The 25,274-nt window shown below is 40.2% G+C and overlaps 1 long non-coding RNA gene across 1 annotated transcript in view; it reads left to right on the top strand.

Moving 5' to 3' along the window:
• LOC122557479 overlaps nucleotides 1-13,293 on the top strand; it is a 20,438-nt gene extending 7,145 nt beyond the window's left edge. Inside the window, exons 2-3 of the long non-coding RNA XR_006313845.1 lie at nucleotides 2,129-2,197; nucleotides 13,137-13,293. This is a non-coding gene — a long non-coding RNA (uncharacterized LOC122557479). The remainder of the gene's footprint in view (nucleotides 1-2,128; nucleotides 2,198-13,136) is intronic.
• Nucleotides 13,294-25,274: the final 11,981 nt, after the last annotated feature.

Genomic DNA, 25,274 nt, shown 5'->3' with positions numbered 1-25,274 from the left:
TTCTGGCACCTCACCTGTGACTATCGATGATACAAATATCTCAGCAAGAGGCCCAGCAATCACTTCTCTAGCTTCCCACAGAGTTCTCGGGTACACCTGATCAGGTCCTGGGGATTTATCCACCTTTAACCTTTCAAGACATCCATCACTTCCTCCTCTGCAATCTGGTCATTTTGCAAGATGTCACCATCTATTTCCCTACAGTCTATATCTTCCAAATCCTTTTCCACAGTAAATACTGATGCAAAATATTCATTTAGTATCTCCCCCATTTTCTGTGGCTCCACACAAAGGCCGCCTTGCTGATCTTTGAGAGGCCCTATTCTCTCCCTAGTTACCCTTTTGTCCTTAATATATTTGTAAAAACCCTTTGCATTCTCCTTAATTCTATTTGCCAACGCTATCTTATGTCCCCTTTTTGCCCTCCTGATTTCCCTCTTAAGTATACTCCTACTTCCTATATACTTTTCTAAGGATTCACTCGATCTATCCTGTCTATAGCTGACATATGTTTCCTTCTTTTTCTTAACCAAACCCTCAATTTCTTCAGTTATCCAGCATTCCCTATACCTACCAGCCTTCCCTTTCACCCTGACAGGAATATACTTTCTCTGGATTCTCGTTATCTCATTTCTGAAGGCTTCTCATTTTTCAGCCGTCCCTTTACCTGTGAACGTCTGTCTCCAATCAACTTTCGAAAGTTCTTGCCTAATACCGTCAAATTGGCCTTTCTCCAATTTAGAACTTCAACTTTTAGATCTGGTCTATCCTTTTCCATCACGAATTAAAAATGATTAGAATTATAGTCACTGGCCCCAAAGTGCTCCCCCACTGACACCTCAGTCACCTGCCCTGCCTTATTTCCCAATAGTAGGTCAAGTTTTGCACCTTTTCTCGTAGGTACCTCCACATACTAAATCAGAAAATGGTCTTGTATGCACTTAAGAAATTCCTCGCCATCTAAACCTTTAACACTATGTTTGGAAAGTTAAAATCCCCAACCATAACTACCCTATTATTCTTACAGATAGCTGAGATCTCCTTACAAGTTTGTTTCTCAATTTCCCTCTGACTATTAGGGAGTCTATAATACAATCCCAATAAGGTGATCATCCCTTTCTATTTCTCAGTTCCACCCAAATAACTTCCCTGGATGTATTTCCGGGAATATCCTCCCTCAGCACAGCTGTAATGCTATCCCTTATCAAAAATTCCACTCCCCCTCCTCTCTTGCCTCCCTTTCTATCCTTCCTGTAGCATTTGTATCTTGGAACATTAAGCTGCCAGTCCTGCCCATCCCTGAGCCATGTTTCCGTAATTGCTATGATATCCCAGTCTCATGAAGTACATATCACTGCATTTTTGTTCCTTCACAATCTACAGAAAATAACACTGTCTTATTCCTCTACAAAACACTGCACCAGGTTAAATTAAGAGCTATGGCTTATATTTTAAGTTTAACCAGCCCACACATTCCCCCATCAATAACTTCAGGTGATCAAAGTCAATCCAGAAGACCATGTATATAATGTATATATTTAGATTCACTTATCTCTAATATGATGCAAAAGAACTAGCAATTCAATAGATATAAAATACTTTTCTTTACAATATATATTGCTTTGTCTCATCAGCTTTCTTTATGGCATTTTAAATGCGATTCACACAGTTAGAGAAAAATATTGATTTCTAGTTCCTATGCATAGCTTTCACACCTTAAAATAGTTTTTGCTGCTATTATATTAAAAAGATGATTTTTAACTTTAAGAAAAAACAGTCTAACCCTTTCTTACAGGTCAATGATTTTAAATCCAATGAAAGCTGAAGGCATAGATGAGAGATTTGCAAACTGAGAACTTTCACAACAGTAAGAGTAGTCCCAGTAGCTTCAGGTTTAAAAAGGGCAAATGTTTATAAAAGTTCAATAAAGTTATTGTTGAAAGCACTGCAATTGAGATCAGAATCTGAGTTGAAGTCAATAAGTTCTGCACATTTAATATCATAAACTCAATTGGCCTATTGCTTGAATTAGATACTGAAGTTCTCTTTTCCCTTTAAAAGGTTCACACATTATAAAGTCTCGCTGCACTGTTTCTAATTTAATGCCTTTGTCACTATCTTTTTCCAGTATTAATGTCTAACCAGACTGCATTGCAGACGTTGTCCTGTGGGAACTGCAGACTTCTTTCAGACTGAGGTGAGCTTAGGTTTCAGGATTCAATCTGTACAGTTCAGTTTAATATAACTACAATTTTTAAAAAAGATATGTAGGGCCAATTTGATCATGATGCCTGGCCTTAGGTCTCAGGGCCTAAGCTGCATCTGTTCCATTGCAGCATTAGCTATTTTTGGATGCATTTCAAGTTCTTATTAGACTGGTGTCAAAGCTTCCAAAAATGATTATATGCTCTTTCTAATGAACTCTAAGTTCATATTTATTTGATTGGCTTGGTTTTATCTGTAAAAATTTACTTATTTCATATAATCCCATGTCTTCATTAAAACAGATTGTAATAAAAATACTGTTGGAAGATTATTTTGACTCATCTAAAATGATTGTTTGGATTTGTTTTAATAACTCCATCAAACATTAGCTCATGGCACCAATAACTGTCCATATGGAAATCTTGACATCGAACAATACAAAGGTCTTTGAGTTAAAACAAATAAGCAGTAAGCATCACAACAAGTCAGTCCCTTAATATTTCAGTTTGTAAGTGTTGATGCTTCAGTGTGGAACGGAGATACGCACATCAGAAATATCCCAGGTATGACACTCAAGCTTTGCTGATTGTCAAAGCAGCAGTAATAGTCCCACATTCAGTCTTAGCTTCCAAAAGTGACACCCACAGGCCTCTCTTTTCAGGCACCCCTTTTAAAATTGAACTGGATAGTTTACAGTACTTCCTTATTCTTCCTCCAAGAAAAGAGTATCACTAATTTCACTGTCTTGATATCCTCCTGAAATATAATGCCATCCTCCTCATTGTTTATTGGATTTCTGAATTTTGCATCCTCTGTAAAAATAAAACTGGACTTTGATTGCTGATTCATGCAGGAGAACCATTCTATACTCCCCTTTTGGGAGAGAAAGGAAGAATAAAAGGCAAGAAAAATAGAGTTGAAATGGCAACCAATGAGTATTTGGAGGTTCTCTCTACTTAGTTACTTACAGACCACTCCCTCAGTTATAATACCTTTAATCTTATATCCTTATAGTTAAGATAATTGGTTATCATAATTATTTTTCCCTCCCTCAGATCCAATAATATGACAGACCTTTAGCTATAATTGATGTGCAGCTACATGTTGGAGCATTTCTGAAAATATTTGAATGGTATTCAACAGTTACACCGACATATGCAAGACTGTACATATGACTTAGACGTAATGCCCTCAACCATTATGATATAAATTATCATTTGAAAATTGTATGTATAAGTGATAAACAGAATGAGACTCGTAAATTCTTCAGAAAAGAAAGCCATAAGGTGGGTGGCTTAAAGCTAATAAGAATTGCTGTAAAATGCTGTATGCCAAGGATGCAGGAAATGTTGAAAAAAATGACAATAAGAGCTGTGGGCCACACAATTGATGATGAATACTACAGGTACAAATGTGCTGTGGCAGTTTTCTGTAATTTCACTTGGTTCTTGTATTCTATTGATACAATACGTTTTGAGAAATTAGTTTTTCGAACAAAGGTTTATCTACCCTCCTCCCCATCCACCCCTCTATAACCACACTCTCTATATTTTTTTAATGTTCCAAATTCACACAAAAGGGATAGAAATGCTTAAGGTTGCATTTAGGACTTTGCCTGTGCTTATAAATCCAGTGTTGTTGATACTAGAAATTGTGCAACAGAGGAACTAAGATGACAATTGGCAGAGATTGTAGATACAAAAGAGGACTTGATAGCATTAGTTAGAAGAGAGATAGCATCAAGGATGGAAGAGTAATTTAATTGACTATGTTGTGTAAATACCAATCTGGGAAATTTACAAAAGCTGACAGACTACTACAAAAAAAAGCTGACTCAGCCCTGAGGAAGCTGGAACTCAAATAACAAACATCAACTCAAAGGCAGCCCAATGTACAACCTTTCCATAACACCTACAGAGCAACCAAGGTTACTTATGTACAGTGAATAAGTAACAAATATTTGAAACTTGGAATTCATAGTATATACAATGGTTTTAAAATAATTTTACAATTCATTTAGTCTTGTGTAAATACCCTAAATTTATTCCCTCTCCACAATTACATAAATGAAAACTCACTGCATGCTGTCTACAAGATAACTCTATTTCCTACTGGACTTTAGACTTTAAGTTTGGGCTTTCAATTAATATTTCCTCCTTTTAACCAGGACAAAATGAGTGATGGCTCCAAATGACTCATCCTACATTTCAGAATGGTGAGATCAAAAACTTATTAGCAGCAGGCACCACTTTACAGTTTTCAATTTTCGATAGTCAGCAAAAATTACTTATTTTCTGAACTTAAAAAAGACCAGAAAAGAAATTCTGAGAGTGCAATGGACTCTGTGGTAACGGATTCACAACTTGGCATCCTCTGCAGGAGCAGGAAAGTCAAGACTTGGACACTCTGTCAAGGCATCCTACAGCACTAGTGTCTGTTGGATTACTGCAAAGTTTTCAGACCAGACAAGCAATGTATCTTTAAAGACAGGTATATGACATCACGGCACATGGTGGTCCAGTATAAAAGTCCTTGCTTTAAGTCACTCACAATTCAGTTCAAAGGAGTCAGTGTGGAGTAGATACATAACACAAGGATGGGTGGAAACTTCCCATTTTAATTTAAAGAGGTTTGTCGAATGAGATTCATGGTGCCTGGTCTGTGACGCCTCAATGACTTTTCGCATGTAATTCTTCACGCTTCCCCTCAATCATTATGCCATCTGGGCTTTTTAATACCTTCCTCATGGAATCACATGGCAGGAGAGGCAGAACTGTTCATCATTTCCAGGATCTTGCAACAACTACACCTCTGATGCATATTCAAAGTCCATTTGCACATTTTGCAAGCCAGAAACTCTTGTCTTACACTGAGGTATTCCACTGTTACTATTAAACGCATGCCCTTCAAAAGGGAAACTGACATTCACTTTGCAGGCAGAGACCTGAGGATTTCGACATATCAGATGGTGGAGAGGAAGACCATCCTTTATCTAGCTCACTATTGCAGAAGGCTACACCAGTCACAGCCAGCTTGAGCGCAGTTAATGGTCTGGACAGTGCCATATCTCAGGTTAAAGGGAACACCCAGTAATGTAGAAAGAAGGTAAATAATCATCAGTGCTCTACAAAAGTAAGTGCCACCACATGAAGTGTGCAGTAATCACGCAAACAATGAGCTTGTCGACTGGATAGAAAACTGATTTTGTAACATACTGATCTAGAAAATTAAGAATCAGTCTAGGATTGGTATCATACACTGAGGAAACATTAATTAAAAAACATGCATGAGAGGAGCCCTAGGGAACAATGAACATAATACAATAGAACTTCATATTAAAATTTGAGAGTTATTTCAGTGCAAAAGCAAAGTCTTAAAACCTGAACAAGGCAAATGCTGTAGGGATAAGGATCCAGTTGGCTAAGATAGGTCAAAAACTGGATTTAAATCATAGCCAGTAAACAACAACATATATTTAAAGAATTAAAGTACATAGCTGGATTTAATTGGCATCTTTAGGTAGAAAAGCAGATGGAAAGTAGGACACCTTGCCTATGCACACCTGCTACCTATTCAAACTCTGAACTCTCACCTCTGATTTGATGAATAATGGGGTAAGTATCAGATGGGCTACCTGTCCCTACCCCTCTCCTGCTGGACATCCTACCGAAGGCCAACAATTTGCCAAGTAGCTCACCTGCGTCCTTGGCCACCATTCCTGGCCACTTCTCCTTCACCCTCCATGATCCTGCCCGCAATCATTAAATCCAGCCCAGCCCATTATGTGGGAAAATGTGAAGATACTGTATCCACTTTAAAAGAAAACACAGAAAAATCAAAACTTTTTATAAATGGTGAGGGACTCGATAATGTTGGCACCGAGAAGTATGTGAATCAAAGAAAGTTGACATGCAGCTATTGCAAGAAATTAGGAAAACAAGTGATATGGTAGCTTTGATAAAAGGGGATTGGAATATAATGGTGAATAAATCATGCTGGAATTGGTCTCCTTGGAGAAGATAAAATACATTTACCTTGGAGAGATTGCAACATGGTTCACAAAATTGAATCCTGGGAAAATAAGATTTTCCTAGGTCGACACGGGCAATAATCATAAGAATTTAGAAGACCAAGAGGTAACTTCATTAAAACATATGAAACTCTTAAGGGATTTGATAGACTACGGTAGATACTGGGTAGATATTTCTGCTGGATGGGGAGTTTAGAGCTATTGCTCACAATTTCAGAATAAGAGATTGGCCATTTAGGACTGAGATGAGATGATGCCTACAGATCATTCAAATTATCCATCTCTGAGGGCTGCAGATATTCAGTTCTTATTTAAGGCAGGAATTGATAGATTTTTGAACACTAAGGAAATTCAGGGATTTAAGGATAGTGAGGAAAGGCGTAGCAGACTCAAAAGGTCAAATGGATACTACTGTTGCTAATTTTGTTTTTGAAAGGAACTTAGGAATAAGAGTATCATGTACTACACCTCTTCCCACTCTGCCTCCTGTAGAAATGCTATCTCTTACTCCCAATTCCCACCCCCCCTCTGCTGCATCTGCTCCCAGGAAGACCAATTCCACAATAGAACATCCCAGATGGCCTTCTTCTTCAAAGATCGCAATTTCCCCTCCCACTTGGTCGACGAGGCCCTCCAGCGTATCTCTTCCATTTCCTGCAGTTCTGCCCTTAAACCCCACCCCTCCAACTGTAACAAGGACAGAACTTCCCTAGTCCTCACCTCCACCACCCCCAACCAATACAGTACATCATCCTCCACCATTTCCGCCACCTACAAACAGACCCCACCATAACAGATATATTTCCTTCCCCACCCTTATCTGTGTTTCAGAAAGACCATTTCTTCTGTGACTCCCTTGTCAGGTCCATGTCCCCCCCACCAATCCACCCTCCTGTCCTGGCACCTTCCCCTGGCATCACAGGAAGTGCAAAATCTGCGCCCACACATCCCCCTTCACCACCGTCCAAGGCTCCAAAGGATCCTTCCATATCTGACAGAAATTTATGCGTACTTCCACACATGTCATCTACTGCATTTGTTGCACGCAATGTGGTCTCCTCTACATTGGAGAGACAGGATGCCAACTTACGGATTGTTTCAGAGAACATCTCTGGGACACCCCGCACCAACCAACCCCTCAACACTTTAACTCCCCCTCCCATTCCACCAAGGACATGCAGGTCCTGGGCCTCCTCCATCGCCAAACCCTCACCAACCGATGCCGGGAGGAAAAACACGTTACCTTCTATCTTGGGACCCTGCAATCACATGGGATCAATGTGGATTTCACCAGTTTCCCCATTTCCCCTCCACCTTATCACAGTCCCTAACTCCTGACCCTTTTGAACTGACCTACCTGTCCATCTTCTTTCCCACCTATCTGCTCCACCCTCCTCTCCAACCTATCACTTTCACTCCCACCTTCACCTACCTATCGTATTCCCAGCCACTTTCCATCCAGCTCCACCCCCTCCTATTTATCTCTCAGCCCCCTTGGGCCACCCCCCAATTCCTGATGAAGAGCTCATGCTTGAAACGTTGACTCTCCTGCTCCTCGGATGCTGCCTGACCGGCTGTGCTTTTCCAGCACCATACTCTTCGAATCTAATCTCCAGTTTCTGCACTGCTCGTTTTCTCCTATGTCATTTGCCCATAGTCATTGACAATATCCCCACTCTCAGCTTTCAATCGGCAAATAGTACTCTTAAACAGCTCTTTTCCCGTTATCTAACTATAAAATCTTGTTTTATTGCCTTTTATGTCTCATGCAAGTTTCTTTTAATAATCCTTTTTAATCACTCTTATAAGCCACTTTGTGCCCCTTTGCATCTGTCCATTTTGTGGGATCTGTACTGTTCTTTACATTTTTATTAGCCCTTTCCTTTAATTTTTATGTTGTCCCTTATTTCCTTAGATGCCCATGTGTTTTTTGTGTGAGGTACAGCTTTTCCTTCTTAAGGGTGCAAACTGCTTCTGAATAGCATTAAATGTTTATTTGAACTCTCTTTACTATTCCTCAGTTATTTTACCTACAGTGCAGCTTCCCAGTTTACTGTGGACAGTCTCTGCCTCATCCTATTAAAATCTGCCTTACTTAAATCTAAAATTCTAGTATTTGATCTTTGCTTACCTCCTTCAAATGCTACGTGAATCTTGATCGTGTTATGATCTTTATTTGACAATTGTTCAGCAACATTTAGGTCACTAATTAAAATCAGGCTCATTGCTCACTACTGCATCCAATATTGCTGTCCCCTTGTCGTATTCAAATCATATTGCAATTGGAAGCTATCCCAGATACACCATAAATTCACAGCCTTCTGGCAGCTGCTTATCTGTCTCTCCCAGTCTATGTTAAGATTAAAATCTCCCACTAATTGTACTCTGCCTTTGCTACATAAGTTGCCTGATTTCAGCATTTATACGATGTAGCACTTCTGAACTACCACCAGGTGGTTTCTATATGACAACCATGTGGTTTATGTTCCTTTATGGTTCTTGAGATCCATCGATAAAGATCTCCTCAGTATAGCATCCCTCACCATAGAAGAGATTCTGTTTCTAATCAGTGATGCTACTCCACCCCATATGCTGTTTTCTCTATCCCTCTTGTAAACTTTATAACCTGGTGTATTTAGTTCTGTCCTGAGCATCCCGCAGCCATGTCTCCATAATGGCTACTATTTATATTTCGTAGATTTCTCGCAGGGTGTGCCAGGCTTATGCAATTGGGGGTTCCCTTTCTATTCATTCCATTTTGCATCTCAGTCCAATACTTATATCTGCTTTGGTTAAGTTTCCTCCATTCCAGTCACCCAATCATTCCTCTTTTCAATCCATGCCTTGAGTACTTTCTCCTACAACCTGCAACCCTGCCCCCACATCCACATCACGTTCCATCACAGTTCCTGGTTTTCTTATTTTCTTGCTGTCACCATTGGATAAGCCTACTCTTTGTGTCTCAATTGTCATTCTCTGAACAGCCCATTAGGAATCTATCACTGTCTCCTTGTAAGCAGGTGCAGTTCCAATTTTTCCTGTCACCATCCATCGCCTCAGTTTACTTTTTAGAATCTATTCGGAGCAAACTTGTTCCTGGTCCTTTCACCACATTCACAATTGCACTTACTACCTCTTTCAGTACTACTCCCTCAGCACTCCCATTTAGGCCCTTGACAGCCATGAATTTATTGCAGAAAGTTTTGGGTGATCCCATGGTGTACCTTGATGTTTCAGTATACTAAAGGCACTACATGCTTATATACCAGTTGCTGACATATTGAATTTGACTGAACACTTCACTGACAGGTAATGGTGAACTTATCAAGGCATTTCTGACAAGTTATATATTATACCATCCATGAGGCTGAAATTGGGACTGTAGAGGTAATGTGGTCCTTCTCAGCAGATGATATTTTGGTTTCCTCCACTTCACTCCCCTTCACATTACCCCCTTCACATTGCTCTGGCACCTTTCCACCATTACGTATTTCACCTAATTCATCATTTTTACTTTCCCCTTAGAACCCTCATTCTCACTTCTCTCTGTCCAAGTCCCATCCTAAATTTCTTCTCAATTTCCCTTTCTATTCTATATCAATATTTCCACTGAGCAATCTTTCAACCCTAGTGAATTTAATGTTGATCTCAGTTTATGTTACCTTGTCTTCTCTGATATTACCATCTTCCATTTCAATTTTAACTCATACACAGAAAATCAGAACCACTCAAGTAATTAAGCAAACACATTTCTGGCAAGAATTTGGTACCAGTTTCCTGAACCAAAGTTTTAGATCTAATTAGGTAAAGGTAACAATAATTTCAAAAATATAACAGAAGTTATGTAATATATATGAAAGTTAACAACAAAACAGATTAGAAACAATTTGAGAGCAACAGTGGTGAGAGGGAAATATAGGCCCACTTAAACATTTTCAGGTGGTAACTCCACTGGCCAATACAAAAATGATCTATTTGTCAAGTTGATATTTTGTATGCATTATCATCCAATCGGAAATGGACGAAATAACCGTGATAAAAGAGTAACTAAAAATTTACACTGAGTGAGGAACATACTTGATTTACTATTAATCAAGGTAAATAATAATGGAAAAGTTATTGGACCTAACTTTGGAAAATCTCCAGGACTACATAGTTATCATCTCATGGTCTTAAAATAATTAAACGGGGAAACTGCAGATGCATTATTCATAATCATGACTGCTGGGTGTCTGTTAGAGTGTTCTTTGAGCACTGATATCTGCTGCCATGTTGCAGAAGTAAAGTGTCTGCATTAGTTGACACGATGGAAGGCAATAGGTTCATGCTTACAGTGTTTGCAAATTACGTGCCATGCTAACTATAACAATGAGGACAAGATCGGATTTGAGAAGGTGCTGAAGGCTGGAACTTAATACCAACATCTGAAAGTTCTGGTGGTGATAAGAAATTATAGGGCAGCAAGGATGGATCTCGTGATCTCAGCCTGATTTGCTGCTGCATCATTGAGATACTGGATGATTGTACGTATACTGCAATTAAAGCTGAGACATGAATATCCCATACCACACCATGCATTGGTCTACCATTTCCAAACTTTGCAAGAGTTCTTATGCCAAGTTTGAGCTGGATTCTTCTGTGTTTTTTGATAGTCTCTGGCAGTCTGTCAATACAACAAGCCTCTAATACTTACTCTAATACTATTTATCTCAAACTACCATCCAGATCTCAGAAGCATTCACAACCGTGTAAATTGCATCTGTATTTTACACTTGTCATTTTTAAGGTACACTTCTGTGAGAATTAAGTTTTCATTGAAATAAAAGGTTGAATTTTGCTTTGTGGACTCAAATCCACTAAACTGTGGCCTGATATTGCTAAATCTCCTTTCAATTATGAGCCTTCCAACAAGCCAAAAGAGAAATGATTTTTGTTCCATTAATGGGCACAGATTTAGAATTGAGGTCTCAGATGAAAAGTCAGTGTTGGAACCAATTCCTGTCCAGTTCCCTTCACTCCATGCTATTAGGTTTTTCCAAAATAGAATTACATCTATTATTTTTCACAAACAGAATAGTAAGAATGTTCCTTTTCACTGTGGTTTTTTTTTGTCACATGTTGTGACATATCTGGAAACTTTAATCACAGCTGAGGTTGTAGTTTTTTTGTTCCGTATGTGACTCGGGTTTTTTCTTTCATATTTGGTGGACTTCACGCATGGTAAATCACAATCACCTGTAACTGACAGGAGTATAAAATACGAAATAAAACAACAGTTGGCCTGACTGATTTGTGGGGCCAGAGCACAATGTCATGGTCTTGATGACTTAAATCAACAGTGTGATATTTGGTCTTGAGTGATATAATGTCATCAACCCCCAATAATTGTGATACTGTCTTTTGCCATTTGCCTTGTAATATATTTCAAGCCATTTGCAGTCTATAGTCATACATTTTAAGGCTGTGTATCAATGACATCAAAATAAATTGTGCAACATTAAGAATAGACTTTAGATTTTTGTGCATTTAAAATAAATTTGATATGGATGCAATTTAGATTTTCAAGAAAATATCATACAACATCACGGAATCTAGAAATATAGCAACATTTTCACATTATAGACTTTCTCCAGGGAGTAAGTGAGAATGAAAGCAAGACAAGTCTTGATTTTGTCTGGCTTTCCTGCCCACTTGGGAAATTTCTGCTTTCTGTGATTGTATGTGCTGTTCAGTTTTAAATCTACCATCATTACTAACACCTAGGGCTGTTTTTTTTTGTTAACTATTTAGGAACTTCATCATTGATTCAAAATGTTATGTGGTAAAACATTTTCTTCTCTGGATTATCATAATTTAAGCAAATCATTCCAACTGTCTGTTCCATTCATTTACTTGGTGTAACATTTATGGAGGATCATAAGGCATGGGTTATAAAGAAATTAAAGGTGAAGGAATTTGAAAGATGCTGGTATCCTGTCACTAAGTAATGCCTTATTTATATGTGGCAAGTCATTGACACTGATCCAGCTCTCAGAGTGAATAGAACCTCTGACACCCCTGTTCTTATCTGTCAGCCAGGACTCCCTGATTGGCGTTGTTAATCTAGCCCAATCAATGAACTCATATTCTATGAGATATACCTGTCTGACCTTGTTACAATCACTACAAAAGGTATGGAAGGCATTTACAGAGGCCTTGAACACAAAGCATTGTGAGAATATATAATGGTTGGATTTTAGTTAGCTTAAGAATGATTCGTATATTGTGCACTGAAATCTTGCAGATAATTGAGTAGCAGTTAGAAGTAGTAGACTTCACATAATGACAGGATTTCTAGAAGGAGATGAAATTAAAGGATGCGATATATAAAAAGTATTTTGAGTGTTGGTTAATTTGTGTGTTTAGACTTGTATTTATTATATGAATGGAAAGTTACTTCTTAGATTGATATTGATATGATAGTAAGAAGTTGCAGACAGAAAATGCACATTGAGGTTATATCATTTCCTTTGCTTTTCATTACATAAATCTTTGGATTATCAGGAAAACTTTCTGAGCCCAGAAACCTCCCAATTCTTGGCATCTTATTCAATTCCAAATTCAAATTCCTCCTTCACAACTTCTCTGACACAACTCACTTCCATATAATGATCAACTACTTCTACCCAACTTCTCCAAAAACTCTTCGTTAATAACAATGTTACCTGGAGGTGCAATGTCATTAATACTCTCCTTGATATTTCCAGATTGCAAAATTTACAACTCATATCCTCACCTGCAGTTTGTTCCACATACCTTCCATTTCCTGTTTTTGCTGAACACTATTGAGTTAAATATTGTTTACATTATTTTTAAATACTTCCTTGACTAAGCCCTACTCTGCTTAATTGTTCTTATCCAGGTTTTGGCACAATTGAGCTGAAATGTGTTCCTGGAAAAGCGCAGCAGGTCAGGCAGCACCCAAGGAGCAGGAGAATTGACGTTTCGGGCATGAGCCCTTCTCCAGGAATCTTTTAGCACAATTGAACCAAACTCATCTGGAGCAGACACTTGAATGTTATGACTTATAGCCACCAGAGCACTAGAGATAGGAACTGATGTAGACTGCACGGCCAGGTGAGCCCATTCTGTCATTCAATAGGATCATGGTTAATTTGGGGCTTCAATTCCATTTGCTTGCTGATTCCCTTGATTTCCTGATGTACTTAATAGTTTTCTATCCCAGTCCTAACTATAGTGAACAACGTATAATCTACAACTTTCTAAGGTAGAGAATTCCAAAGTTCACAACCTATGAGTAAAGATTTTTTTCCTAATTTCCTATCCCAACTGATCAGCTCCTTATTATGATACTGTGCCTATGTGTCTTAGATTCCCCAGCCAAGATAAAACAATCTTTCATTGACTACTCCACCAACTCCCTTCAATGTATGTTTCAAAAGAGGTTTTGTCTCACTAAACTCCAGAGAACCTAGGCTCTATTTACATATGTTATGATTTTAAGAGAGGCTGAGTAAGAGCAGAAGTAGGTCATTCAGCCCATTAAATCTGCTATGCTCCAAATAGACATTATGGTTTATCTTATAATCCTTAACCAGACTCGCCTGCCATTTCCCCATAATTTTTGATTCCTTTACTGCTTAATAATATCTATCTTAGCCTTGAATATACTTCATGACTAGTTTCTGCAAACTTCTATGGTAAAGAATATCAGAGATCCACTACCTTCTCTAAGAGAAGAATGTCCTCATTGTTTCCCTCACTGGGCAACTCCTTACTCTGAGATTATGTCCTTTTAACCTAGACTCTTCCACAAGGGGAAGCAAGAACTCTGTAACATACATCATCTAGTCCCCTAAGAATCTTGTATGTTTCAAAAATCTACTTCTCCATCTTTTAAACTCCAATGAACACAGGCCCAATGTACTCAATCTCTTCTCATAAGAAAATCAGGATCGAACTAGTGAATCTTCTCTGAATTTCCTCCAATGTCAATAAATCCTTCCTTTGAGAAGGGAACCAAAACCGTTCACAGTATTCTAGTTGTGATCTGACTATAGGCTTGTATAGTTTTAGCAAGACCTCTCTATTTTTGAAATAAATGCCAACATTCAATCTGTCTTTGCTATTACCTGTTGAAGGCAGTGCTAGCTTTTTGTGATTTATGCCCAATGTCTCCTAAATCCTTCTGCGTTGCAGCTTTTTGCAGTCTCCCTCAAAGTTTGCTATTGCTATAATTATATAAGGCATTGTTGAGGCCACACCTAGAACACTGGGTGCAGAATTGGTCTCCTTATCTGAGGAAAGATGTTCTTGCACTCCTTTCACAGCAATGAAATTCTACCAAATCGATTCCTAGCATGGCAGGACTGATGTACGAGGAGAGATTGAGTCAGTGAAGATTGTATTCACTGGCATTTAGAAGAATGAGGGGGAGCTTACAGAAACCTATAACATTCTGACAGGACTTGACAGCTTAGAAGCAGGTAGCGTGTTCTCGAAGGTGAGGCAGTCCAGAGCCGGGAATCATAGTTTAAGAAAAAGGGGTAAACCTTTTAGAACTGAGATGAGGGCAACTCTCTTCACCTGGAGAGTGGTGAGTCTGTGGAATTTAATACACCAGAAAGTGGGTGAGGTCAAGACATTGTATTTTCAAGAAGGTGAATGTGAAATAATTGAGAGAAGATAGTGGCACGTATGCTTATGGAGTGGAAAAGGATGTTGACATTTTTCTGATTAGTACTGGATATGCTTGAGGTAACTGAGATGACTTTAACCTTGGAGGCAACCTGGGACCAGTCTGTGTCACCAATTTCATCTTTCGTCATACCTACCTCTCTCTTATTCCAGGAGCAAAGCAGCCCATAGTAAGGCAAAAAGAGTCAAAGCAAGTGATGCACTGCCAAAGATATAGTGCTTGTGGCTAAAGGGATCAATGGATACAAACAGAGGGTGGGATTGTATTGAGCTTGATGATCAGCTATGATCATGCTGAATGGTGAAGTGGACTCAAGGGGTTGAATGACCTACTCCTCCCTCTATCTTTCATGCTTCTATATTTCCTTATAAGTCAGACAATTATCTTATCTCATCTCAGGGAGTCATTTAGTGATCACTCATTACCTCCACTGCTGGTATGTTCATTCTATACATACAACTAAAACAATGCCCAATAATTAAGGTGGCCACACCAAAGTCATGTATAATTGTTAGCAAGCTGGCAGTTAACTGAAAGGCATCATCTAATGTGCATTGTCTTTTGAAATGAATCCACCAGTGAAAGTTCACTTGCCAACCTAACAGCAGTTTTCCCTCATAAAGCATAATTGTTGTTTTCCCTATGGTACTTCTTGTGAATTCTTCTGATGAATGTAGGGCAAATATCTTTGACAAAATGGTGTTTCTTTTTCAGCAGTACTTAAATTCTGTAATACTAAAAGACCAAATATTTACTGTAGTTACTGTCTTAATTTTTATATAATTGTAAAAGTTCTTGAAAGCTGGGCAGAATCTTATGACTTTTTGTCTAAAAGCAAATTGCATTCATTTTTCACGAGCGAATTTTGCCACAAAACTGAGGTCTTACTAAACTCAAAATTACTACATCAGTTGATGCTTCAGCCCTTTTGGTGTCATGTCTGAATTCCATCCATTTCAAATTGGCTGTCCCAGAATAACTTGCCACTCATGAGAACTGACCAGCAACCCTGGTCAACATATTATAGTCCATATGCTAAAGGCTGTTATGCACCCAGAAAAACACTGTCAGTCGGAAGCTACCCTGCAAGTTTCATGACATTTGCCCTGGAAATGGCAGTCAGTGAGAAATCAGCAGGCTGCTTCATCGGCAAGGTCTGAAAGCTCTTGCTGGATTGGGTGATGTATTGGCAGGACTTCCTCTTCCTATAGGATCAAGAGCACAGGACCCAGTATCAGACCATGCCAGCCTAGTCCCAGGTTGTCTCTGAGGTTAAAGTAGTCTCAGTCACTTGGAAGATGCCCAGTACCAATCAGAAAAATGTCAACATCTTTTTCCACTTCACCAGCATACATGCCAATATCTTCTCTTCACTACTTCACACTCACTCACTCTCTCTGATAATGTACCCATCTCCCACAAACGCTCACACTGTATCACTCTCACTAACACATGCTACATCTTGCCCAATTGCCCTCACCCACCCCCAGACTGTGGCACTGCTAACCCTGTGCAACCTACTCACTCAGGAAACATTCCCAACTGCACCAATAGCTGTACCACCAATTTCATGTTCTGTCATACCTGCCTCTCTCTTATTCCAGGAACAAAGCTGCCAATTGTAAAGCAAAAAGAGTCAAAGCAAGTAATGTACTGCCAATGATACAGTACGCCACCTCTTATCGGCAGAGCATTCTGACTCCGATCAAGTAGGTTCTGGACTGGAATAGGAGTTTGCCCTTGAATTCATTGTGCCCTGAGCAAAGGCCAACTCCATTGACTGGATTGTGGAAAGCTGACAACTACAGCAAGCTTCCTGGCTTTGTGTCTCCACTTAACAGCACAACAAGACATAAGTAATCTCAGAGTGGCATTTCTGAATAAGGGGTCACTGGACAAGAAGATAAGGCAAGACAGGAATTTTGCAAGCATCCAAAGTGAATAAACATCCAAAGTGAGAGCAAGCAAAGACCCTAGGGACGCAGCCTGGTCCAGTGCTTGAGCTGGGTGTGCATCCCTGAGTGCAGTGTTCCAACTGCACTGTTAGAATGATAATTGTCAGAGCAGCCTGATGTCATTAAAATGTAGAAGCATTCTGTAAGTGGATGGGATATGTGCCAAGTGGAGCCCATGAGATGTTGATGCTTGATGTCCAACATAAGGTCTTTTGAAAGAAGCAGTGAGTTGAACTTGCTGAGAACCTGTCCTGATTTCCATATTGAGTCTTGCCAACAGCTGGTATGCATGGCGAGCTGAGCTATTAACAAGGCATTTTAACAAGAAACAATAATCGCCAGTTGGGAACTTGCCACTGCCTAGAGAGTATCTCACTGAGCTGCTTGTGAAAAGCATTCAAGATCCCAATGTCAAGATAGGGCTTGGTGAACATCTTGTCTAATTTTACCACTGGTCTCACCATGAGCCGAATCATTCAGAACCTGGTGAGATTCCATCCTCTGCAAGCAAACAGGCCAGGAATTAAAAACAGATTATTTTTCATCTTTTAAAAAAAAATCAGCTTTCCAATGGCTTTTTGCTAGCTTCTGAATAACTATATAATCTTCAACCTTGATACTTTCTTTTGTAACTTTACAAGCCTCTTCTTTTAACCTAATACTGTCCTTAACTTGGAGTAAACTACAGATAGGTCTATCTTGCTAAGTTTTGCTTTTCAATGAATTTTTTTTTTAATTGGTTTGGTTAGGACATTGGATGCAGGCCAGTTGAAATGGAACTCATCTAAACAGAACAGATTTTTTTGATTACTGGTGCCAGTGCACCCATGAGTCAAAAGCTTATTCCTTCCGCAACACCCTTACAGACATGCCATAAATTCTCTAACCTATTTGACACTATGCCAACTGGTATATGTCTGATATAATCACCTCTAAATTGTTACTTTGGTGTTCTGCTGTTTTTTAGTTTGGACCATAACTCTTAAATATTCTCAGTAGAATATCTGCCAGTGTGAATCATGATAATTGGATCCTCTCCCTCCCACTCCAAGGGAGCCAAACATTTCTTCAGCCCTGGCACCAGGCAGGCAACATAGCATTTGCAGCTCTCAGTCATGGCTACAGAGAATTTTCCATTTCCCTGATTATACAGATCTCTTCAGTATCACACTCCTTTTCACTTCCCTTACTTGAATGGCATCTTGACCTGTGATGACACGGTCAATTATTTGTTCTATCCTGCATTCCTTCTACTCATCCACACAAGTAGTACCTTGGATCCATATGCTTGCTATGTCGAGGGTATAGCCCCTCCATTACTACCACCTGGAATCCTAATCTGCCTGACTTGAATTCACACACTTTTGTCCTCTACCATTGGCTAACTCTGAAGTAGATCAGAGGATGGATATTATAGCATGATAGAATTTTGGAGTGCAGAAGGAAGGCATTTGATCTATCTGTCTGTACTGGCTCCCGAAAGAGCTACCCAGCTTGACCCATTCGCAAGCCCTCTCTCCATAGCCCTCTAAATTAATCAATCATTTTTGAATATATATCCAGCTCTTTTGAAACATCATTGGAATCTGCCTCCACCACTCTCATAGGCAGTGCATTCCAAATTGCAACAACTCTCTGAGTAAAGAAGTTTCTCCTCATCTCACTCCTGGCTCTCTTGCTGACAATTTTGCAGTTGTAACCTGTAGTTACCCATGTAACAACAAGTGGAAACTGGCCACCTCTTCTCTGTTCCAAGGAGAAGAAAACCAATTTCTCGAATCTTCCTTTTTATCTAAAAGTCCTCATTCCTGGTATCAATTTGGTAAATTTCCTTTGCAATACCATCAGGGCTTTAACATTATTCCTTAAATAAGGTTCCCAGAACTGAACACAATACTCCAAATGTGGTCTGACCAATGTTTTACAGCGATGTAGCATCACTTCTGTGCTTTTATACTCTATGCCTCTATTTATAAACACAACGATCCTGTAACTATTCTTAACAATCACTTCAATTTGCCTGGCTACCTTCAGACAATTATGCAAGTGATCTCCGAGATTCTTCTGCTCTGGTACTCCTCTCAAAGTTATAACTTTGAACCTGTATTGTCTACCCATACTTCTTTAACCAAAATGTATTACTTCATATTTCTCTATATTGAAATTCATCTTCCAGGTGCCTGCCCATTTGGCTAACCTGTCAACATCTTTCTGAAATCGCTCAGTGTTGTCCTCACAATTCACTATTCTGCAAATTTAGAGATGTTGCCCTTCTTCAAGTCAGTTACATGAAATCTGAAAAAGCAAAGGTCCAAAAACAATGAGTAGAGTGGGTTCTTTCTCGATTATATGTTTTATTGAGCTATGTCTCTTGATTAAAGCCTGCCCATTTGGCTAACCTGTCAACATCTCTCTGAAATCGCTCAGTGTTGTCCTCACAATTCACTATTCTGCAAATTTAGAGTTGTTGCCCTTAACACCCATCTTCAAGTCAGTTACATAAAATCTGAAAAAGCAAAGGTCCAAAAACAATGAGTAGAGTGGGTTCTTTCTCGATTATATGTTTTATTGAGCTATGTCTCTTGATTAAACTTAAAAATATAAGCCATAAGTATTAATTTAACCTGGAGCAGTGTTTTGTAGAGGAATATGACAATGCTATTTGCTGGGTCTGTACTTTGAAAGAAGCAAAAACGGTCCTTTGTAGAGTGATATGCTCTTCTTGTCAGATGTGGGAGTTTAGGGAGAGTTTACGGGTTACTGAGAATTATATCTACAATGAATGCTGTTGGTTGCGAATCCTAACAGTTCGAATGGATCGGTTGGAGAGGCACTTAGAGGCAGTGAGGAATTTACAAGAGCAAGGGGATGTGATGGATGGCAGTTATAGGAAGGGGGTAAAGTTGCAGATACAGTCACAAAAATGGGTTAACTCCAGGAAAGGTAAGAGAGGTAGGCAGGTAGTACAGGAGTCTTCTGTGTCTATCCTCATTTCAAACAAGTATGCTTTTTTGGAAAATGTAGGAGGTGATGGACACCCAGGAGTATGTAGCACGAACAGCTAAGTTTCTGGTATTGAGCTTGGCTCTAATGTAATGAGAGGTACATTGGGTTCCAAGCGATCGATTATGTTAGGGGATTCTCTAGTCCTAGGTACAGACAAACGTTTCTGTGGCCAGCAGCGAAAAATCAGAATGGTGTGTTGCTTCTCTGGTGCCAGGATCAAGGATGTCTCAGAGAGAGTGCAGAAGGTTCTCAAGGGGGAGAGGGACCAGCAGGAGGTCATTGAACACATTGGAACCAATAACAAAGGAAGGGAAAAGGTTGAGATTCTGAAGGGAGATGACAGAGAGTTCGGCAGGAATTTAAAAAAGGAGGTCCTCGAGAGTAGTAATATTTGGATTATTCCCAGCGCTATGAGCTAGTGAGGGCAGGAATAGGAGGATATAGCAGGTGAATGCTTGGCTGAGGAGCTGGTGTACGGGAGAAGGATTCATATTTTTGTATCAATGGAAACTATTTTGTGGTAGAAGTGACCTGTACAAGAAGGATGGATTGCACCTAAATTGAAAGGGGACTAATGTACTGGCAGGGAGATTTGCTAGACCTGCTGGGGAGGACTTAAACTAGTAAGGTGGCGGGACCCAGGGAGTTAGTGAGGGAAGATTTCAATCTGAGACTGGTACAGTTGAGAACAAGGGCGAGTCAAACAGTCAGGGCAGGCAGGGACAAAGCAGAGAACAAGGTAGGACTGATAAATTAAACTGCATTTATTTCAGTGCAAGAGGCCTAACAGGGAAGACAGATTAACTCAGGATATGGTTAGGGATATCATAGCAGTTACAGAAACGTGGCTCAGGGATGGATAGGACTGGCAGCTTAATGCTCCAAGATACAAATGCTACAGAAAAGACAGAAAGGGAGGCAAGAAAGGAGGGGGAGTGGCATTTTTGATAAGAGATAACTTTACAGCTGTACTTAGGGAGGATATTTCCAGAAATACATCCAGGGAAGTTATTTGGTGGAACTGAGAAATAAGAAAGGGATGATCACCGTATTGGGATTGTATTATAGACCCCCTAATAGTCAGAGGAAAATTGAGAAACAAATTTGTAAGGAGATCTCAGTTATCTGTAAGAATAATAGGGTGGTTATGGTAGGGGATTTTAACTTTCCAAACGTAGACTGGGACTGCCATAGTGTTAAGGGTTTAGATGGAGAGGAATTTGTTAAGTGTGTACAAGAAACTTTTCTGATTCAGTATGTGGATGTACCTACGAGAGAAGATACAAAACTTGACCTACTGTTGGGAAATAAGACAGGGCAGATGACTGAAGTGTCAGTGGGGGAGCACTTTGGGGACAGCGACCATAATTCAACTAGTTTTAAAATAGTGATGGAAAAAGATAGATGAGATATAAACGTTGAAGTCCTAAATTGGAGGAAGGCCAATTTTGACAGTATGAAGCAAGAACTTTCAAAAGCTGATTGGGTGCAGATGTTCACAAGCAGAGGGACAGCAGGAAAATGGGAAGCCTTCAGAAATGAGATAACGAGGGCCCAGAGAAAGTATATTCCTGTTAGGGTAAAAGGAAAGGCTGGTAGGTATAGGGAATGCTGGATGACTAAAGAAATTGAGGGTTTGGTTAAGAAAAAGAAGAAAGCATATGTCAGGTATAGACAGGATAGATCGAATGAATCCTTAGAAGACTATAAAGGCAGTAGGTGTATACTTAAGAGAGTTAAGGAGAATCCAAAGGGTTTTTACAAATACATTTAGGACAAAAGGGTGACTAGGGAGAGAATAGGGCCCCTCAAAGATCAGCAAGGCGGCCTTTGTGTGGAGCTGTAGAAAATGGGGGAAATACTAAACGAGTATTTTGTATCAGTATTTACTGTGGAAAATGGACATGGAAGATATCGAATGTAGGGAAATAGATGGTGACATCTTGAAAAATGTCCATATTACAGAGGAGGAAGTTCTGGATGTCTTGAAACACATAAAGGTGGATAAATTCCCAGGAATTGATCAGGTGTACCCTAGAACTCTGTGGGAAGCTAGAGACATGATTGCTGGGCCTCTTACTGAAATATTTGTATCATCTATAGTCACAGGTGAGGTGCCGGAAGACTGGAAGTTGGCTAACGTGGTGCCACTGTTTAAGAAAGGTGGTAAGGAAAAGCCAAGGAGCTATAGACCCGTGAGCCTGACTGCGGCGGTGGGCAAGTTGTTGGAGGGAATCAGGAAGGACAGGATGTACATGTCTTTGGAAAGGCAAGGACTGATTAGGAATAGTCAACATGGCTTTATGCTTGGGAAATCATGTCTCACAAGCTTGACTGAGTTTTTTTGAAGAAGTAACAAAGAGGATTGATGAGGGCAGAGCGTTAGATGTGATCTATGTGGACTTCAGGAAGGCGTTGGACCAAGTGCCCCATGGGAGACTGGTTAGCAAGATTAGATCTCATGGAATACAGAGAGAACGAGCCACTTGGACACAGAACTGGCTCAAACGTAGCAGACAGAGGGTGGTAGTAGAGGGTGGTTTTTCAGACTGGAGGCCTGTGACCAGTGACCTTTATCCACCTTTATGTGGATTGCCACAAGGATTGGTGCTAGGTCCACTACCTTTCATCATTTATGTAAATAATTTGGATGTGAGCATAAGAGGTACAGTTAGTATGTTTGCAATGACACCAAAATTGGAAGTGGAGTTGACAGCGAAGAAGGTTACCTCAGATTACAATGGGATCTTGATCAGATGGACCAGTGGGCTGAGGAGTGGCAAATGGAGTCTAATTTAGAGAAATGTGAGGTGCTCCATTTTGGGAAAGCACATCTTAGCAGGACTAATGGAAAGGTCCTCAGGAGTGTTGCTGAACAAAGAGACCTTGGAGTGCAGGTTCATAGTTCCTTGAAAGTGGAGTCGCAGGTAGATAGGATAGTGCAGAAGGCATTTGGTATGCTTTCCTTTATTGGTCAGAGTATTGAGTAAAGGAGTTGGGCATAGGTTTAGGGTGAGAGGGGAAAGATATAAAAGAGACCTAAGGGGCAACTTTTTCACTCTGAGGGCAGTACGTGTATGGAATGAGCTGCCAGAGGAAGCGGTGGAGGCTGGGAAAATTGCAACATTTAAGAGGCATTTTGATGGGTATATGAATAGGAAGGGTTTGTGGGGATATGGGCTAGATGCTGGCAGGTGTGACTAGATTGGATTGGAATATCTGGTCGGCATGGACGAGTTGGACCAAAGTGTCTGTTTCCGTTCTGTACATGTATACAGCTCTAGAACACCATTTTCAACACATCTCCAATCTGAGAAATGCCCATCTATTCCTACTTTTAGTCAGACTTCTAATTCATGCTTCAAAGGACCCATCAATCCCAATCATTTCTAAATTTGCTTGCTAACTAACCTGCCACATGGCATTGTATCAAATGCATTCTGAAAGTCCAATATACAACATCCAGAACAACTCTCTCATCCACTGTCTTTGTTACCTCAAATTTGTCAGACATGACCTGCCCTTTACAAAGTAATGTAGATTGTTATGTTTTAGCTTATTTCTCTCTAAGTGCATATTTATCTGATCCTGGATAATGGCCTCCCTCAGGTTTCCCACTATTGAAGTGAAGCTGACAAGTCTGTAATTTCCTGAATTATCCTTTGCTCCTTTCTTAAACAATGGTTGTCACATTTGCAATCCTCAACTTCCCTGGGATTAATCCAGTGATTTGCTCCCACACCTCTCTTAGTGATCTTGGATGAATCCCATTCAGACCTGGCAAATTCTCTACATTCCCATACTGTCTGCTCCTATCTCTCTCCATGGGTATAATAAAGGTCCAGGAGTTGTGATCATTATCATCAAAATGCTCTCTCACCAAGAGTTCGGTCACCTGGCCTGGTTCACTGCTAAGTACCAAATCCAATATGTCCTCCCCTCAAGTCAGCCTAACAACATATTGAGTCAGGAACCCTTTCTGGACACACCTGATGAAAATTTCTCCATCCAAACTATTTGAACTAACGAGGTTCCAATCAATATCATGGTGGTGTGGAGGGAGCTCTCTATTGTCTCTGGGGATCGCTGGATGGGTATAATGTGGGGGGTGGGGGGAGAAGGCTAGGCTTTCATGGTGTAGAGGGAGCTCTGTATTGTCCCTGTCCCCGGGTATAAAGTGGAGGGGAGTAGGCTGTGCTATCATGGTGGTGTAGAGGTAGCTCTGCATTGTCTTTTAAAAAAAAGAAAAAAGTGGTGGCACAGTGGTTAGCACTGCTGCCTCACAGTGCTAGAGACCTGGGTTCAATTCCTGGCTCAGGCAACTGTCTGTGTGGAGTTTGTACATTCTCCCTGTTTCCTCCAGGTGCTCCAGTTTCCTCCCACAGGTTAAGTGAATTGGCCATGCTAAATTGCCCGTAGTGTTAGGTGAAGGGGTAAATGTAGGGGAATTGGTCTCGGTGGGTTGCACTTCAGAGGGTCACTGTGGACTTGTTGGGCCGAAGTGCCTGTTTCCACACTATAAGTAATCTAATATAAGGGAAGTTAAAGTCACCCATGACAACAACCCTGTTTCTTCTGCACCTTTTCAAAATCTGCCTCCCAATCTGCTGCTCCGTGTCTCTGTTGCTATTGGGCAATTGTTGAAAACTTCCAATAAAGTGACTGCTCCTTTCCTGTTTCTAAATTCCACCAATACTGACTCTGTAGCCTAACCCTCCTCAACGACCTCCCTTTCTGCAGCTGTGACACTATCCCTGATTAGCAATGCCACTCTTCCACCTCTTTTACACCCCCCCCTCCCCATTCCTTTTGAAGCATCTAAACCCTGGAACATTCAACAACCATTCCTGCCCCTGTGATATTCAAGTCTCCGTAGAGGCCACAACATCATAGTTCGAAGTACTGATCCATACTCTTAGTTTGTCACCCTTATTCTTGATACTTCTTGCATTAAAATAGAAACACTTCAACCCATCACTCTGACTGCACCTTTGCCCTATCCCTCCTCACCAACTCTCTGCGCACTGTATCTTGCAGTTCACTACCTACTCCATCATCTGATCCGGAGTTCCAGTTCCCACCCACCCTGCTAATCTAGTTTAAATCCTCCCAAAGAGCTCTAGCATACTTCCCGCCAAGGATATTAGTGCCCCTCCATTTCAGGTGCAACCTGTCCTTCTTGTACAGGTCCCACCTTACCCAGAAGGTATCCCGATGCTCCACATATCTGAAGCCATCCCTCTTATACCAGCCTTGCAACCACGTATTCATTTGCACTCAGTCTCTGTTTCTAGCCTCACTAGCTCATGGCATTACTAATCTGAATGGAAATTACTAATCTGAATGGAATGCTACTCATCCTGCCTTCTAGCTTTCAACC

This window comes from Chiloscyllium plagiosum, chromosome 15, assembly GCF_004010195.1.
Source record: "Chiloscyllium plagiosum isolate BGI_BamShark_2017 chromosome 15, ASM401019v2, whole genome shotgun sequence".
Taxonomy (NCBI): domain Eukaryota; kingdom Metazoa; phylum Chordata; class Chondrichthyes; order Orectolobiformes; family Hemiscylliidae; genus Chiloscyllium; species Chiloscyllium plagiosum.
Note: the sequence above shows the minus strand (reverse complement) of the source record. Positions and strands in the feature narration are given on the sequence as shown.